Source organism: Triticum urartu, chromosome 4A (genome assembly GCF_056163025.1).
Source record: "Triticum urartu cultivar PI428250 chromosome 4A, HENAU_Tu73, whole genome shotgun sequence".
NCBI classification, from domain to species: domain Eukaryota; kingdom Viridiplantae; phylum Streptophyta; class Magnoliopsida; order Poales; family Poaceae; genus Triticum; species Triticum urartu.
Genome location: NC_141876.1, coordinates 510,692,496 through 510,706,693, shown reverse-complemented (window position 1 = coordinate 510,706,693; position 14,198 = coordinate 510,692,496).

Here is a 14,198-nt window from a genome sequence, read left to right as displayed (position 1 = left end):
ATCACTAACATTGATCACTAATTTTCCTACCTGCTGGTGCCAAAGTAGTTGCCAAAAATATACTTGGAAGTATCTTATTTTAACTGACAATGTGCTTGTTATTCAATTGTTTCATGTAAATGGATACCATCACATCCGCGTATCGCTAATTACACCCCAAGGTTTTGGAGGATCCAAAGGCTTTTGTAAAAATGAGAACACACACGTAAATAGAAACCAGGGGTGTATAAACATTACACACTTGGTACTTTTGGATGAGCATTGCTATACAGCCGATGGTTTCATACGATACTCAGCCGATGTGTCCCATTAGGCTGTTTGTAAATTTGATGCTAGGCGATCTGACGGTGCAGGACTTGTGTCGGCTGCACATCGGGCATTGCATGTCATGTGCACGTCAATTTCACTTTTGGATCAACTCACTTTTCGTCAACATCTTCAATATTTAACATGGGGAGTATGCATGTCTCGGAGCCTTCTAAAGCATAACATTTGACTCATCCTCAATTTGTTGTAGTCGTTCACACATGAACACGTTACCGTGTTGCCTCCAACATCGAGTGCAATACGCATGACACATCATTGGAGGAGCTTCTCTGGAAGCACGATATGCAAGACACGCCGGCGAGATCTCTTGAAGACTCGTAATCCCACACACCTAGGAGGACACTATTAGGGAAAACCTTATACATAGAACTTTAATTGTAGCGCGTGTTAAAAAAGCACGCTGGTGCTAAGTACCAGTAGCACGCTGGTGTAAACGGCACTACAGATACAATTGTAGCAGTAGCGTGCCTGAAGATAAAAGCGCTACTACTAAAATTCCCATGGCTTAGCCGATAGGCTACACATAGTAGTAGCGATCTACGTAGAACCGCGCTACCGCTATTTGTTTTGTAGCAGCGCATTTACAAACAAAGGCGCTACTGCTAACGAAAATAAAATAAAATGGAAAGTAAATAAAAAAGAGAAAGGAATAGCAGTAGCGCTTGTTAAAAAATGTGCTATAGCTATCGTAGCAGCAGCGCACTTCCTGGAACGCGCTACTGCTACTTTTGACTTAATCGCACGGTTCGTTCTTCCCCCATGGCCACTTCCCCCAAATCCCTACTCCTCCGCTGTCACCGCCCTGCATCGCCGTTGGCCGCCGCGCGCGACCCGTCGCTCTCCGCACACCCTCGACGCCGCCCCCGCCCCCGCCCCCGACCTCGACGCCCCCCTACATCGCCGCCCTCCGCCGTGTGCCCGCCGCCCCGACCCCGTCCCCGACCTCGACGCCGCGTGCCCCTCTCCCTAACTCCGACGACGCCTGAGGTGGGCACGCCCTCCTCTCCTCCCCTACCTCTGCCTAGCTAGGTTTCTTAGGGTTAAATTTCAGAGTTCATCTAATTAGTTAGGGTTCATCAAATTAGATGCTAATTATGGCAGTAGTTGTTAAATAGAATTAGTTTTAGAGTTCATCGAATTAGTTAGGGTTAAATTTTAGAGTTCATCAAATTAGTTAGGGTTCATTAAATTTTAGAGTTCATCAAATTAGTTAGGGTTAAATTTTAGAGTTCATCAAATTAGTTAGGGTTCATTAAATTTTAAAGTTCATCAGTTAGGGTTAAATTTTAGAGTTCATCTAACTATTTTTTTTAATGTTTTTAGTAAGTGTTTAATAGAATTAGTAAGAAAATTAATATAACTAGTTGAATTAGTAAGAAAATTACCTCCGGGGCGTAGGTTGGTGAGGATTCAGCCCGTCGTTGACCCGAACCTTCTTTGATGGCGGTCGCATGGGCCAGTGACGGTCTAGAGGCTCGAGGACCCCGCGGAGGTGGTGCGTCACCGTGTCAGTGAGGAGGATGCGCACGTCCGTCGCTACTTGTTTGCGTTGGAGCACAGGTTCTCCAATACCTGGCAGGTTCTCCAGGGATCTCACTGGAGCTATGATCCTGTGATAGTTCCTTCTCTGTGGGTGTCCACCAACCACGCCGATACCCGTTGTGCGCTAGGGTTTTAGTTGTATTAGTGATGTTATATGTATGATACTATTCAGGATGTATTAGTGATAATATTCGACGATGTACTGACGCATGGGATGATTTACTTTTGCTTATTGAATGCATGTTAATTTGAATACTTATTTATTTTACGATTTGGTTTTGCTTATTGAATGCTCAGGTCAATATGAGTCCTATAATATATTTTGAAGTGTATATCTTGTGTTGTTCAAATAGGATATGTGCTTACCCAAGTGGCCGGTCATGTTTGCAGGTTACACCTCCTAGTGGTCTATCTTTTGTCGGAATGTTGATTCATTTCCGTTCCGGCAAATTTCATGCGCTCGATATGTCCTATTTTAGCAATGGTCATGCCGGATTTTTCCGTGAATTTTGGCAATGACTTGTGACAGAATATGTAGGAAATATCGAGTGCCCCGGATTTGTGTGTTGAATATCCTAGTAGTTGTCTTCGATTGATTTTCAATTAATGTTTCAACTATGAACATAGGAAATGTCTGACGACGAAAAGGATTTTGGTATTTGCAAATACTGCGAAGACGAGCGCGGCCTGTGCGACAGAATCTTCCTAGATGATGATAGGCGCTTCAGCATCAAGCTGGACGAGAATTTCGAAGTGGATACAGTAAGTCACAACGACAAGTCTTTTTTCGTAATTAAGCATGACATCTCCTTCATTTGCTTCAACTTATAATTTATTTATTTTTACTATTCTACTAGCGTATCCCCTGCCATGCAAGAGTTTTTGTCTTGGATAAGATAGGTTTCAGTCGTACTATGGAGGTAAAGAGAGTTTACTTGAAGACCGAGCATGGTCGTGTTTTCACGCAAAATCATACAACGCAGACGACTGCACCTATTTTGGATGCAAAACTTGGCAAGCACTATGCAAGACTTATGCATTTGAGCCTGATATGGTTATCACCTTTGATATTCGTCCGGAAGATGATATTGTAGGTAATATCGACATCTGGGTCGATGTGCAGACGCCTCCAGTTATATCATTATGTGAGTTTCTCAACCATATTTATGTCTTTGATATTGTTTATTCAAAAATAGTTGACAACTAATTTCTATTGTCAGCTTATTTCTGTTTAAGCAAACATTTCCAGCGCTTGGTAGACAGGACCTACTACTGTCCCGAAGCTGAACTAAACTACGAGGAGATCATTCATTATGTTTCATGGCTTGAGGATCTTCATAGTGTCAAGACAAATTTTCTTCCTACACTTAGAAATGTTAGTACTCAAAATGTGCGGCCAATAGTGTTCGTACTGAACTACAGTCACATCTATTTAGGAAAGATGGTAAGATTTTTTACTATTTGTCCTCAATGCATCTTTTGCATACATCATTTTTTAAGCTAAACTTCATTGCTAAGTATGTTACTATACGATGTTCTTCAACAGGGACTCCTGATGAATGTTGTGCCTGATTGGATCGAGATTAAAGGTACCATGAATATTGTTAGCTTACGGCCAAGATATCCTACAATGCACTTTAGTGCATTCAGGATTTCTAATAGCGAGGAATGCTTAATAGTGAAAGACTGGAGCAAAATTGTGAACGATCGCAGAGAAGTACTAGGGGGCAGCAATCAGAAGCGCAACCCACGATTAGTTGACAAGTTCATCTGCATGCTCCAACTTGATGAAGGAGGAGTGCTATACATGTTTTATGTTATTTTACCTGAGAGAGAGCAGCATGAGTGATTAGCTAGCTAGAAATGAGTTTGAAGATGATGATGTGCTACACTATGACTATGATGATTAAATAGCTAGTGTTGGTGTTATGACTATGATGATTATTATTAGCTAGTGTTGGTGGTGATTAGATAGCTACCACAATTAGTGTTTGTGGTGATTAGCTAGCTATAATGAGTTTGAAGATGATGATGTGCTACACTATGACTATGGTGATTAAATAAATACTGTTAGTGGTAATGACTATGATGATGATTAAATGGCTTGTGCTGGCAGATTAGATTCAAGCACTACTAGGAAAAGGGCTATAGATGATATGGACATTAATGGCGCACCGTGTATGTGGTGCGCCTGGCGCACCATATACAGGTGCGTCATTAGTAGTTTTGAAAAAAAATTGTTAGTAATGGCGCACCATGGGATAGTGCGCTATTACTTGTTGACATAGTAATGGCGCACCACACCCAACTGTTGGGGAACGTAGTAATTTCAAAAAATTTCCTACGCACACACAAGATCATGGTGATGCATAACAAAGAGAGGGGAGAGTGTGATCTACATACCCTTGTAGACCGACAGCGGAAGCGTTATGACAACACGGCTAAGAATATGATCATGAGGATCAACTTGTCTGTCTAGGGTGCCCCCTGCCCCCGTATATAAAGGAGCAAGGGGAGGAGGCCGGCCGGCCCTATTGGTGCGCCAAGGAGGAGTCCTCCTCCTAGTAGGAGTAGGACTCCTACTAGCAGGGGAAAAGGAAGTGGGGAGGGAGAAGGAAAGGGGGGCGCCGCCCCCCTCTCCTAGTCCAATTCGGACCAAGGGGGGGGGGGGAGGAGGCGCGCGGCCCACCCCGGCTGCCCTTCTCTCTCTCCACTAAGGCCCATATGGCCCATTACTTCTTCCGGGGGTTCCGGTAACCCTCCGGCACTCCGGTTTTCTCCGAAATCACCCGGAACACTTCCGGTGTCCGAATATAGCCGTCCAATATATCAATATTTATGTCTCGAACATTTCGAGACTCCTTGTTATGTCCGTGATCACATCCGGGACTCCGAACTAACTTCGGTACATCAAAAACCCATAAACTCATATAACTGTCATCGAAACCTTAAGCGTGCGGACCCTACGGGTTCGAGAACAATGTAGACATGACCGAGACATGTCTCCGGTCAATAACCAATAGCGGAACTTGGATGCTCATATTGGCTCCCACATATTCTACGAAGATCTTTATCGGTCAGACCGCATAACAACATATGTTGTTCCCTTTGTCATCGGTATGTTACTTGCCCGAGATTCGATCGTCGATATCTCAATACCTAGTTCAATCTCGTTACCGGCAAGTCTCTTTACTCGTTCCGTAATACATCATCTTGCAACTAACTCATTAGTTGCAATGCTTGCAAGGCTTATGTGATGTGTATTACCGAGAGGGCCCAGAGATACCTCTCCGACAATCGGAGTGACAAATCCTAATCTAGAAATACGCCAACCCAACATTTACCTTTGGAGACACCTGTAGAGCTCCTTTATAATCACCCAGTTACGTTGTGACGTTTGGTAGCACACAAAGTGTTCCTCCGGCAAACGGGAGTTGCATAATCTCATAGTCATAGGAACATGTATAAGTCATGAAGAAAGCAATAGCAACATACTAAACGATCGGGTGCTAAGCTAATGGAATGGGTCATGTCAATCACATCATTCTCCTAATAATGTGATCCCGTTAATCAAATGACAACACATGTCTATGGTTAGGAAACATAACCATCTTTGATTAACGAGCTAGTCAAGTAGAGGCATACTAGTGACGTTTAGTTTGTCTATGTATTCACACAAGTATTATGTTTTCGGATAATACAATTCTAGCATGAATAATAAACATTCATCATGATATAAGGAAATAAAATAATAACATTATTATTGCCTCTAGGGCATATTTCCTTCAGTCTCCCACTTGCACTAGAGTCAATAATCTAGATTACACGGTAATGATTCTAACACCCATGGAGCTTTGGTGCTGATCATGTTTTGCTCATGGAAGAGGCTTAGTCAATGGGTCTGCAACATTCAGATCCGTATGTATCTTGCAAATCTCTATGTCTCCCACCTGGACTAGATCCCGGATGGAATTGAAGCGTCTCTTGTTGTGCTTGGTTCTCTTGTGAAATCTGGATTCCTTTGCCAAGGCAATTGCATCAGTATTGTCACAAAAGATTTTCATTGGACCCGATGCACTAGGTATGACACCTAGATCGGATATGAACTCCTTCATCCAGACTCCTTCGTTTGCTGCTTCCGAAGCAGCTATGTACTCCGCTTCACATGTAGATCCCGCCACAACACTTTGTTTAGAACTGCACCAACTGACAGCTCCGCCGTTTAATGTAAACATGTATCCGGTTTGCGATTTAGAATCGTCCGGATCAGTGTCAAAGCTTGCATCAACGTAACCATTTATGATGAGCTCTTTGTCACCTCCATATATGAGAAACATATCCTTAGTCCTTTTCAAGTATTTCAGGATGTTCTTGACCGCTGTCCAGTGATCCACTCCTGGATTACTTTGGTACCTCCGTGCTAGACTTATAGCAAGACACACATCAGGTCTGGTACATAGCATTGCATACATGATAGAGCCTATGGCTGAAGCATAGGGAACATCTTTCATTTTCTCTCTATCTTCTGCATTAGTCGGGCATTGAGTCTTACTCAATTTCACACCTTGTAACACAGGCAAGAATCCTTTCTTTGCTTGATCCATTTTGAACTTTTTCAAAACTTTGTCAAGGTATGTTCTTTGTGAAAGTCCAATTAAGCGTCTTGATCTGTCTCTATAGATCTTAATGCCTAATATGTAAGCAGCTTCACCAAGGTCTTTCATTGAAAAACTCTTATTCAAGTATCCCTTTATGCTATCCAGAAATTCTATATCATTTCCGATTAGTAATATGTCATGTACATATAATATCAGAAATGCTACAGATCTCCCACTCACTTTCTTGTAAATACAGGCTTCTCCAAAAGTCTGTACAAAACCAAATGCTTTGATCACACTATCAAAGCGTTTATTCCAACTCCGAGAGGCTTGCACCAGTCCATAAATGGATCGCTGGAGCTTGCACACTTTGTTAGCACCCTTTGGATCGACAAAACCTTCTGGCTGCATCATATACAACTCTTCTTCCAGAAATCCATTCAGGAATGCAGTTTTGACATCCATCTGCCAAGTTTCATAATCATAAAATGCGGCAATTGCTAACATGATTCGGACAGACTTAAGCATCGCTACAGGTGAGAAGGTCTCATCGTAGTCAATCCCTTGAACTTGTCGAAAACCTTTTGCGACAAGTCGAGCTTTGTAGACAGTAACATTACCGTCAGCGTCAGTCTTCTTCTTGAAGATCCATTTATTCTCAATTGCTTGCCGATCATTGAGCAAGTCAACCAAAGTCCATACTTTGTTCTCATACATGGATCCCATCTCAGATTTCATGGCTTCAAGCCATTTTGCAGAATCTGGGCTCACCATCGCTTCTCCATAGTTCGTAGGTTCATCATGATCTAGTAGCATGACTTCCAGAACAGGATTACCGTACCACTCTGGTGCGGATCTTACTCTGGTTGATCTACGAGGTTTAGTAGTATCTTGTTCTGAAGTTTCATGATCATCATCATTAGCTTTCTCACTAATTGGTGTAGGTGTCACAGAAACTGATTTCTATGATGTACTACTTTCCAGTAAGGGAGCAGGTACAGTTACCTCATCAAGTTCTACTTTCCTCCCACTCACTTCTTTCGAGAGAAACTCCTTCTCTAAAAAGTTTCCGAATTTAGCAACAAAAGTCTTGCCTTCGGATCTGTGATAGAAGCTGTATCCAATAGTTTCCTTTGGATATCCTATGAAGACACATTTCTCCTATTTGGGTTCGAGCTTATCAGGTTGAAGCTTTTTCACATAAGCATCGCAACCCCAAACTTTCAGAAACGACAACTTTGGTTTCTCGCCAAACCACAGTTCATAAGGCGTCATCTCAATGGATTTTGATGGTGCCCTATTTAACGTGAATGCGGCCGTCTCTAGAGCATAACCCCAAAACGATAGCGGTAAATCAGTAAGAGACATCATAGATCGCACCATATCAAGTAAAGTACGATTACGACGTTCGGACACACCATTACGCTGTGGTGTTCCGGGTGGCGTGAGTTGCGAAACTATTCCGTATTGTTTCAAATGTACACCAAACTCGTAACTCAAATATTCTCCTCCACGATCAGATCGTAGGAATTTTATTTTCTTGTTACGATGATTTTCAACTTCACTCTGAAATTCTTTGAACTTTTCAAACGTTTCAGACTTATGTTTCATTAAGTAGATATACCCATATCTGCTTAAGTCATCTGTGAAGGTGAGAAAATAACGATATCCGCCACGAGCCTCAACATTCATTGGACCACATACATCTGTATGTATGATTTCCAACAAATCTGTTGCTCTCTCCATAGTACCGGACAACGGTGTTTTTGTCATCTTACCCATAACACACGGTTCGCAAGTACCAAGTGATTCATAATCAAGTGACTCCAAAAGTCCATCAGTATGGAGTTTCTTCATGCGCTTTACACCGATATGACCCAAACGGCAGTGCCACAAATAAGTTGCACTATCATTATCAACTCTGCATCTTTTGGCTTCAACATTATGAATATGTGTGTCACTACTATCGAGATTTAATAAGAATAGACCACTCTTTAAGGGTGCATGACCATAAAAGATATTACTCATATAAATAGAACAACCATTATTCTCTGATTTAAATGAATAACCGTCTCGCATCAAACAAGATCCAGATATAATGTTCATGCTTAACGCTGGCACCAAATAACAATTATTTAGGTCTAATACTAATCCCGAAGGTAGATGTAGAGGTAGCGTGCCGACCGCGATCACATTGACTTTGGAACCATTTCCCACGCGCATCGTCACCTCGTCCTTAGCCAATCTTCGCTTAATCCGTAGTCCCTGTTTCGAGTTGCAAATGTTAGGAATAGAACCAGTATCAAATACCCAGGTGCTACTATGAGCTCTAGTAAGGTACACATCAATAACATGTATATCACATATACCTTTGTTCACCTTGCCATCCTTCTTATCCGCCAAATACTTGGGGCAGTTCCGCTTCCAGTGACCAGTCTGCTTGCAGTAGAAGCACTCAGTTTCAGGCTTAGGTCCAGGTTTGGTTTCTTCTCTTGAGTAGCAACTTGCTTGCTGTTCTTTTTGAAGTTCCCCTTCTTCTTCCCTTTGCCCTTTTTCTTGAAACTAGTGGTCTTGTTGACCATCAACACTTGATGCTCCTTCTTGATTTCTACCTCCGCAGCTTTCAGCATAGCGAAGAGCTCGGGAATAGTCTTATTCATCCCTTGCATATTATAGTTCATCACGAAGCTCTTGTAGCTAGGTGGCAGTGATTGGAGAATTTTGTCAATGACGCAATCATCTGGAAGATTAACTCCCAATTGAATCAAGTGATTATTATACCCAGACATTTTGAGTATATGCTCACTGACAGAACTGTTCTCCTCCATCTTGCAGCTATAGAACTTATTGGAGACTTCATATCTCTCAATCCGGGCATTTGCTTGAAATATTAACTTCAACTCCTGGAACATCTCATATGCTCCATGACGTTCAAAACGTCGTTGAAGTCCCGATTCTAAGCCGTAAAACATGGCACACTGAACTATTGAGTAGTCATCAGCTTTGCTCTGCCAAACGTTCATAACATCTGGTGTTGCTCCAACAGCAGGCCTGGCACCCAGTGGTGCTTCCAGGACGTAATTCTTCTGTGCAACAATGAGAATAATCCTCAAGTTACGGACCCAGTCCGTGTAATTGCTACCATCATCTTTCAACTTTGCTTTCTCAAGGAACCCATTAAAATTCAATGGAACAACAGCACGGGCCATCTATCTACAATCAAACATAAACAAGCAAGACACTATCAGGTACTAAGTTCATGATAAATTTAGGTTCAATTAATCATATCACTAAAGAACTCTCACTTAGATAGACATCCCTCTAATCCTCTAAGTGATTACGTGATCCAAATCAACTAAACCATGTCCGATCATCACGTGAGATGGAGTAGTTTCATTGGTGAACATCACTATGTTGATCATATCTACTGTAGGATTCACGCTCGACCTTTCGGTCTCTGTGTTCCGAGGCCATATCTGTATATGCTTGGCTCGTCAAGTATAACCTGAGTATTCCGCGTGTGCAACTGTTTTGCACCCGTTGTATTTGAACGTAGAGCCTATCACACCCGATCATCACGTGGTGTCTCAGCACGAAGAACTTTTGCAATGGTGCATACTCAGGGAGAACACTTCTTGATAATTAGTGAGAGATCATCTTAAAATGCTACCGTCAAACAAAGCAAGATAAGATGCATAAAAGATAAACATCACATGCAATCAATATAAGTGATATGATATGGCCATCATCATCTTGTGCTTGTGATCTCCATCTTCGAAGCACCGTCATGATCACCATCGTCACTGGCGCGACACCTTTATCACCATCGTAGCATCGTTGTCGTCTCGCCAATCTTATGCTTCCACGACTATCGCTACCGTTTAGTGATAAAGTAAAGCATTACGGCGCAATTGCATTGCATACAATAAAGCGACAACCATATGGCTCCTGCCAGTTGCCGATAACTTGGTTGCAAAATATGATCATCTCATACAATAAAATTTAGCATCATGTCTTGACCATATCACATCACAACATGCCCTGCAAAAACAAGTTAGACGTCCTCTACTTTGTTGTTGCAAGTTTTACGTGGTTGCTACGGGCTTAAGCAAGAACCAATCTTACCTACGCATAAAAACCACAACGATAGTTTGTCAAGTTGGTGCTGTTTTAACCTTCGCAAGGACCGGGCGTAGCCACACTTGGTTCAACTAAAGTTGGAGAAACTGACACCCGCTAGCCACCTTTGTGCAAAGCATGTCAGGAGAACCGGTCTCGCGTAAGCGTACGCGTAATGTTGGTCCGGGCCGCTTCGTCCAACAATACCGCCGAACTAAAGTATGACATGCTGGTAAGCAGTATGACTTATATCGCCCACAACTCACTTGTGTTCTACTCGTGCATATAACATCAACACATAAAACCTAGGCTCGGATGCCACTGTTGGGGAACGTAGTAATTTCAAAAAAATTCCTACGCACACACAAGATCATGGTGATGCATAGCAACGAGAGGGGAGAGTGTGATCTACGTACCCTTGTAGACCGACAGCGGAAGCATTATGACAACGCGGTTGATGTAGTCGTACGTCTTCACGGCCCGACCGATCAAGCACTGAAACTACGGCACCTCCGAGTTTTAGCACACGTTCAGCTCGATGACGATCCTCAGACTCCGATCCAGCAAAGTGTCAGGGAAGAGTTCCGTCAGCACGACGGCGTGGTGACGATCTTGATGTTCAACTGTCGCAGGGCTTCGCCTAAGCACCACTACAATATTATCGAGGTATATGGTGGAAGGGGGCACCGCACATGGCTAAGAATATGATCATGAGGATCAACTTGTCTGTCTAGGGGTGCCCCCTGCCTCCGTATATAAAGGAGCAAGGGGAGGAGGCCGGCCGACCCTATTGGCGCGCCAAGGAGGAGTAGGAGTAGGACTCCTACTAGGAGGGGAAAAGGAAGTGGGGAGGGAGAAGGAAAGGGGGGCGCCCCCCCTCTCCTAGTCCAATTCGGACCAAGGGGGGAGGAGGCGCGCGGCCCACCCTGGCTGCCCTTCTCTCTCTCCACTAAGGCCCATATGGCCCATTACTTCTCCCCGGGGGTTCCGGTAACCCTCCGACACTCTGGTTTTCTCCGAAATCACCCGGAACACTTCCGGTGTCCGAATATAGCCGTCCAATATATCAATCTTTATGTCTCGAACATTTTGAGACTCCTCGTTATGTCCGTGATCACATCCGGGACTCGAACTAACTTCGGTACATCAAAAACTCATAAACTCATATAACTGTCATCGAAACCTTAAGCATGCGGACCCTACGGGTTCGAGAACAATGTAGACATGACCGAGACATGTCTCCGGTCAATAACCAATAGCGGAACCTGGATGCTGATATTGGCTCCCACATATTCTACGAAGATCTTTATCGGTCAGACCACATAACAACATACGTTGTTCCCTTTGTCATCGGTATGTTACTTGCCCAAGATTCGATCGTCGGTATCTCAATACCTAGTTCAATCTCGTTACCGGCAAGTCTCTTTACTCGTTCCGTAATACATCATCTCGCAACTAACTCATTAGTTGCAATGCTTGCAAGGCTTATGTGATGTGTATTACCGAGAGGGCCCAGAGATACCTCTCCGACAATCGGAGTGACAAATCCTAATCTCGAAATACGCCAACCCAACATTTACCTTTGGAGACACCTGTAGAGCTCCTTTATAATCACCCAGTTACGTTGTGACGTTTGGTAGCACAAAAATTGTTCCTCCGGCAAACGGGAGTTGCATAGTCTCATAGTCATAGGAACATGTATAAGTCATGAAGAAAGCAATAGCAACATACTAAACGATCGGGTGCTAAGCTAATGGAATGGGTCATGTCAATCACATCATTCTCCTAATAATGTGATCCCGTTAATCAAATGACAACACATGTCTATGATTAGGAAACATAACCATCTTTGATTAACGAGCTAGTCAAGTAGAGGCATACTAGTGACGTTTAGTTTGTCTATGTATTCACACAAGTATTATGTTTCCGGATAATACAATTCTAGCATGAATAACAAACATTTATCATGATATAAGGAAATAAAATAATAACATTATTATTGCCTCTAGGGCATATTTCCTTCACCAACGTGCTCCATTAGTAGTTTTTTTTAAAAGTAAAAAAATATGTTAGTAATGGCGCACGAGTGGACGGTGCGCCATTACTAACAAATTTTTTATTTTCAAAACTACTAATGGCGCACCACACACCAGGTGCGTCATTAATAATATATTTAGCACTAGGGTTACTAATGGCGCACCTGATGTGTGGTGCGCCATTAGTAACCCTGGTGCTAAATGCACCCCCGTGGACCGCCTTTTCAGTTTTTTTTAAAAAGAAAATGATGAAAATGTCAAAAAAATAAAAAAATAAGTTTCCCATGTGATATGTGGTCTAGTTGTTGGGAAAATTTACAAATATGAATTTCGACTTTATTTGCAAAATTTCTCTGAAATTTAGCAAAATGGGCATAACTTTTGCATACGAACTCGGATTAAAAAGTTTTTTATATGAAAAATCATCTACTCGAAAAGTTACATCCGAATTAAACCAGGGGAACAATGTTCAACATCTTCAAAATCCCCCAAAACCTAACAGAACGAAAGATACAGGGCTTTTAAGATCTAGAGGGGGGAAATGAAAAAAAAAATCAAACTTACTAGTGGCGCCACTAGTAACAGAAAAAAAATTGGTTTCAAATTTTTTCTCAAAATATGATACGTAATATGACTGGGAAGTTTGATTTTTTTTAAAATTTCATTAAACTCATGAACATGAACAAAGTCCTAGGCATCAACAAGGTTTAATAGGATTGATATGATAGATATATCAACAAGTGTCTGTGAAGTGAGTTGGTGCTAGGGTTGTATAGAACTACGAAGTTAAGCGTGCTTGGGCTGGAGTAGTGTGAGGATGGGTGACCTTTTGGGAAGTTTGACCATAGAGTGCGATTTGATTTGAGATTAAGCATATTGACCCGAGATTAAGAAAAAAACAAAAAAAATTGATTTTTTTTAAAAATTGTTACTAAGGGCGCACTTCTATGTGGTGCGCCATTAGTATACCAGTGCGCCATTAGTAAAAAATACTAATAGTGTGATGCTAGTGGCGCACCTGTAGTGGGCCATTAGTAGGCAAAACAGGTGCGCCACTAGTAGGCCTTTTCCTAGTAGTAAAGTGGAGGCAACATGTGGTGCACATCTAAAGTACTACTAGTCCAAACTAGATCAAGTTTGGATTAGTAGTATATTTTTGACATGCACCACATATTGTCTCCATTTGAACCTAATCCACCTTCATTTGACATACTGTTATGGACATAATGATATAAACCTCATAATTGGTATTGTACCAAAATTTGTATAACGACGTATAAATACACTAAAAATAAAAAAAATAAAAGAAGAATACTAGTAGCGATGGATAGTAAACACGCTGCTAGATTAGCAGCAGCGCAAGAGAGAACAAGCGTCGCGGCTATGTGTCTTAGCAGTAGCGCGTGTCGCACACGCCACTGCTAAGTAATAGCTATAGCGCCTTATTAGTAGCGCGACAGCCCGCGCTACTAGTGGGCATTAAACCCGCGCTACTACTAGGGTTTTCCCTAGTAGTGGGAACCCGCCAAAGCATACGACTTCTATGGCCTAACTGCCCCTAGGGTCTCGAGGTTTG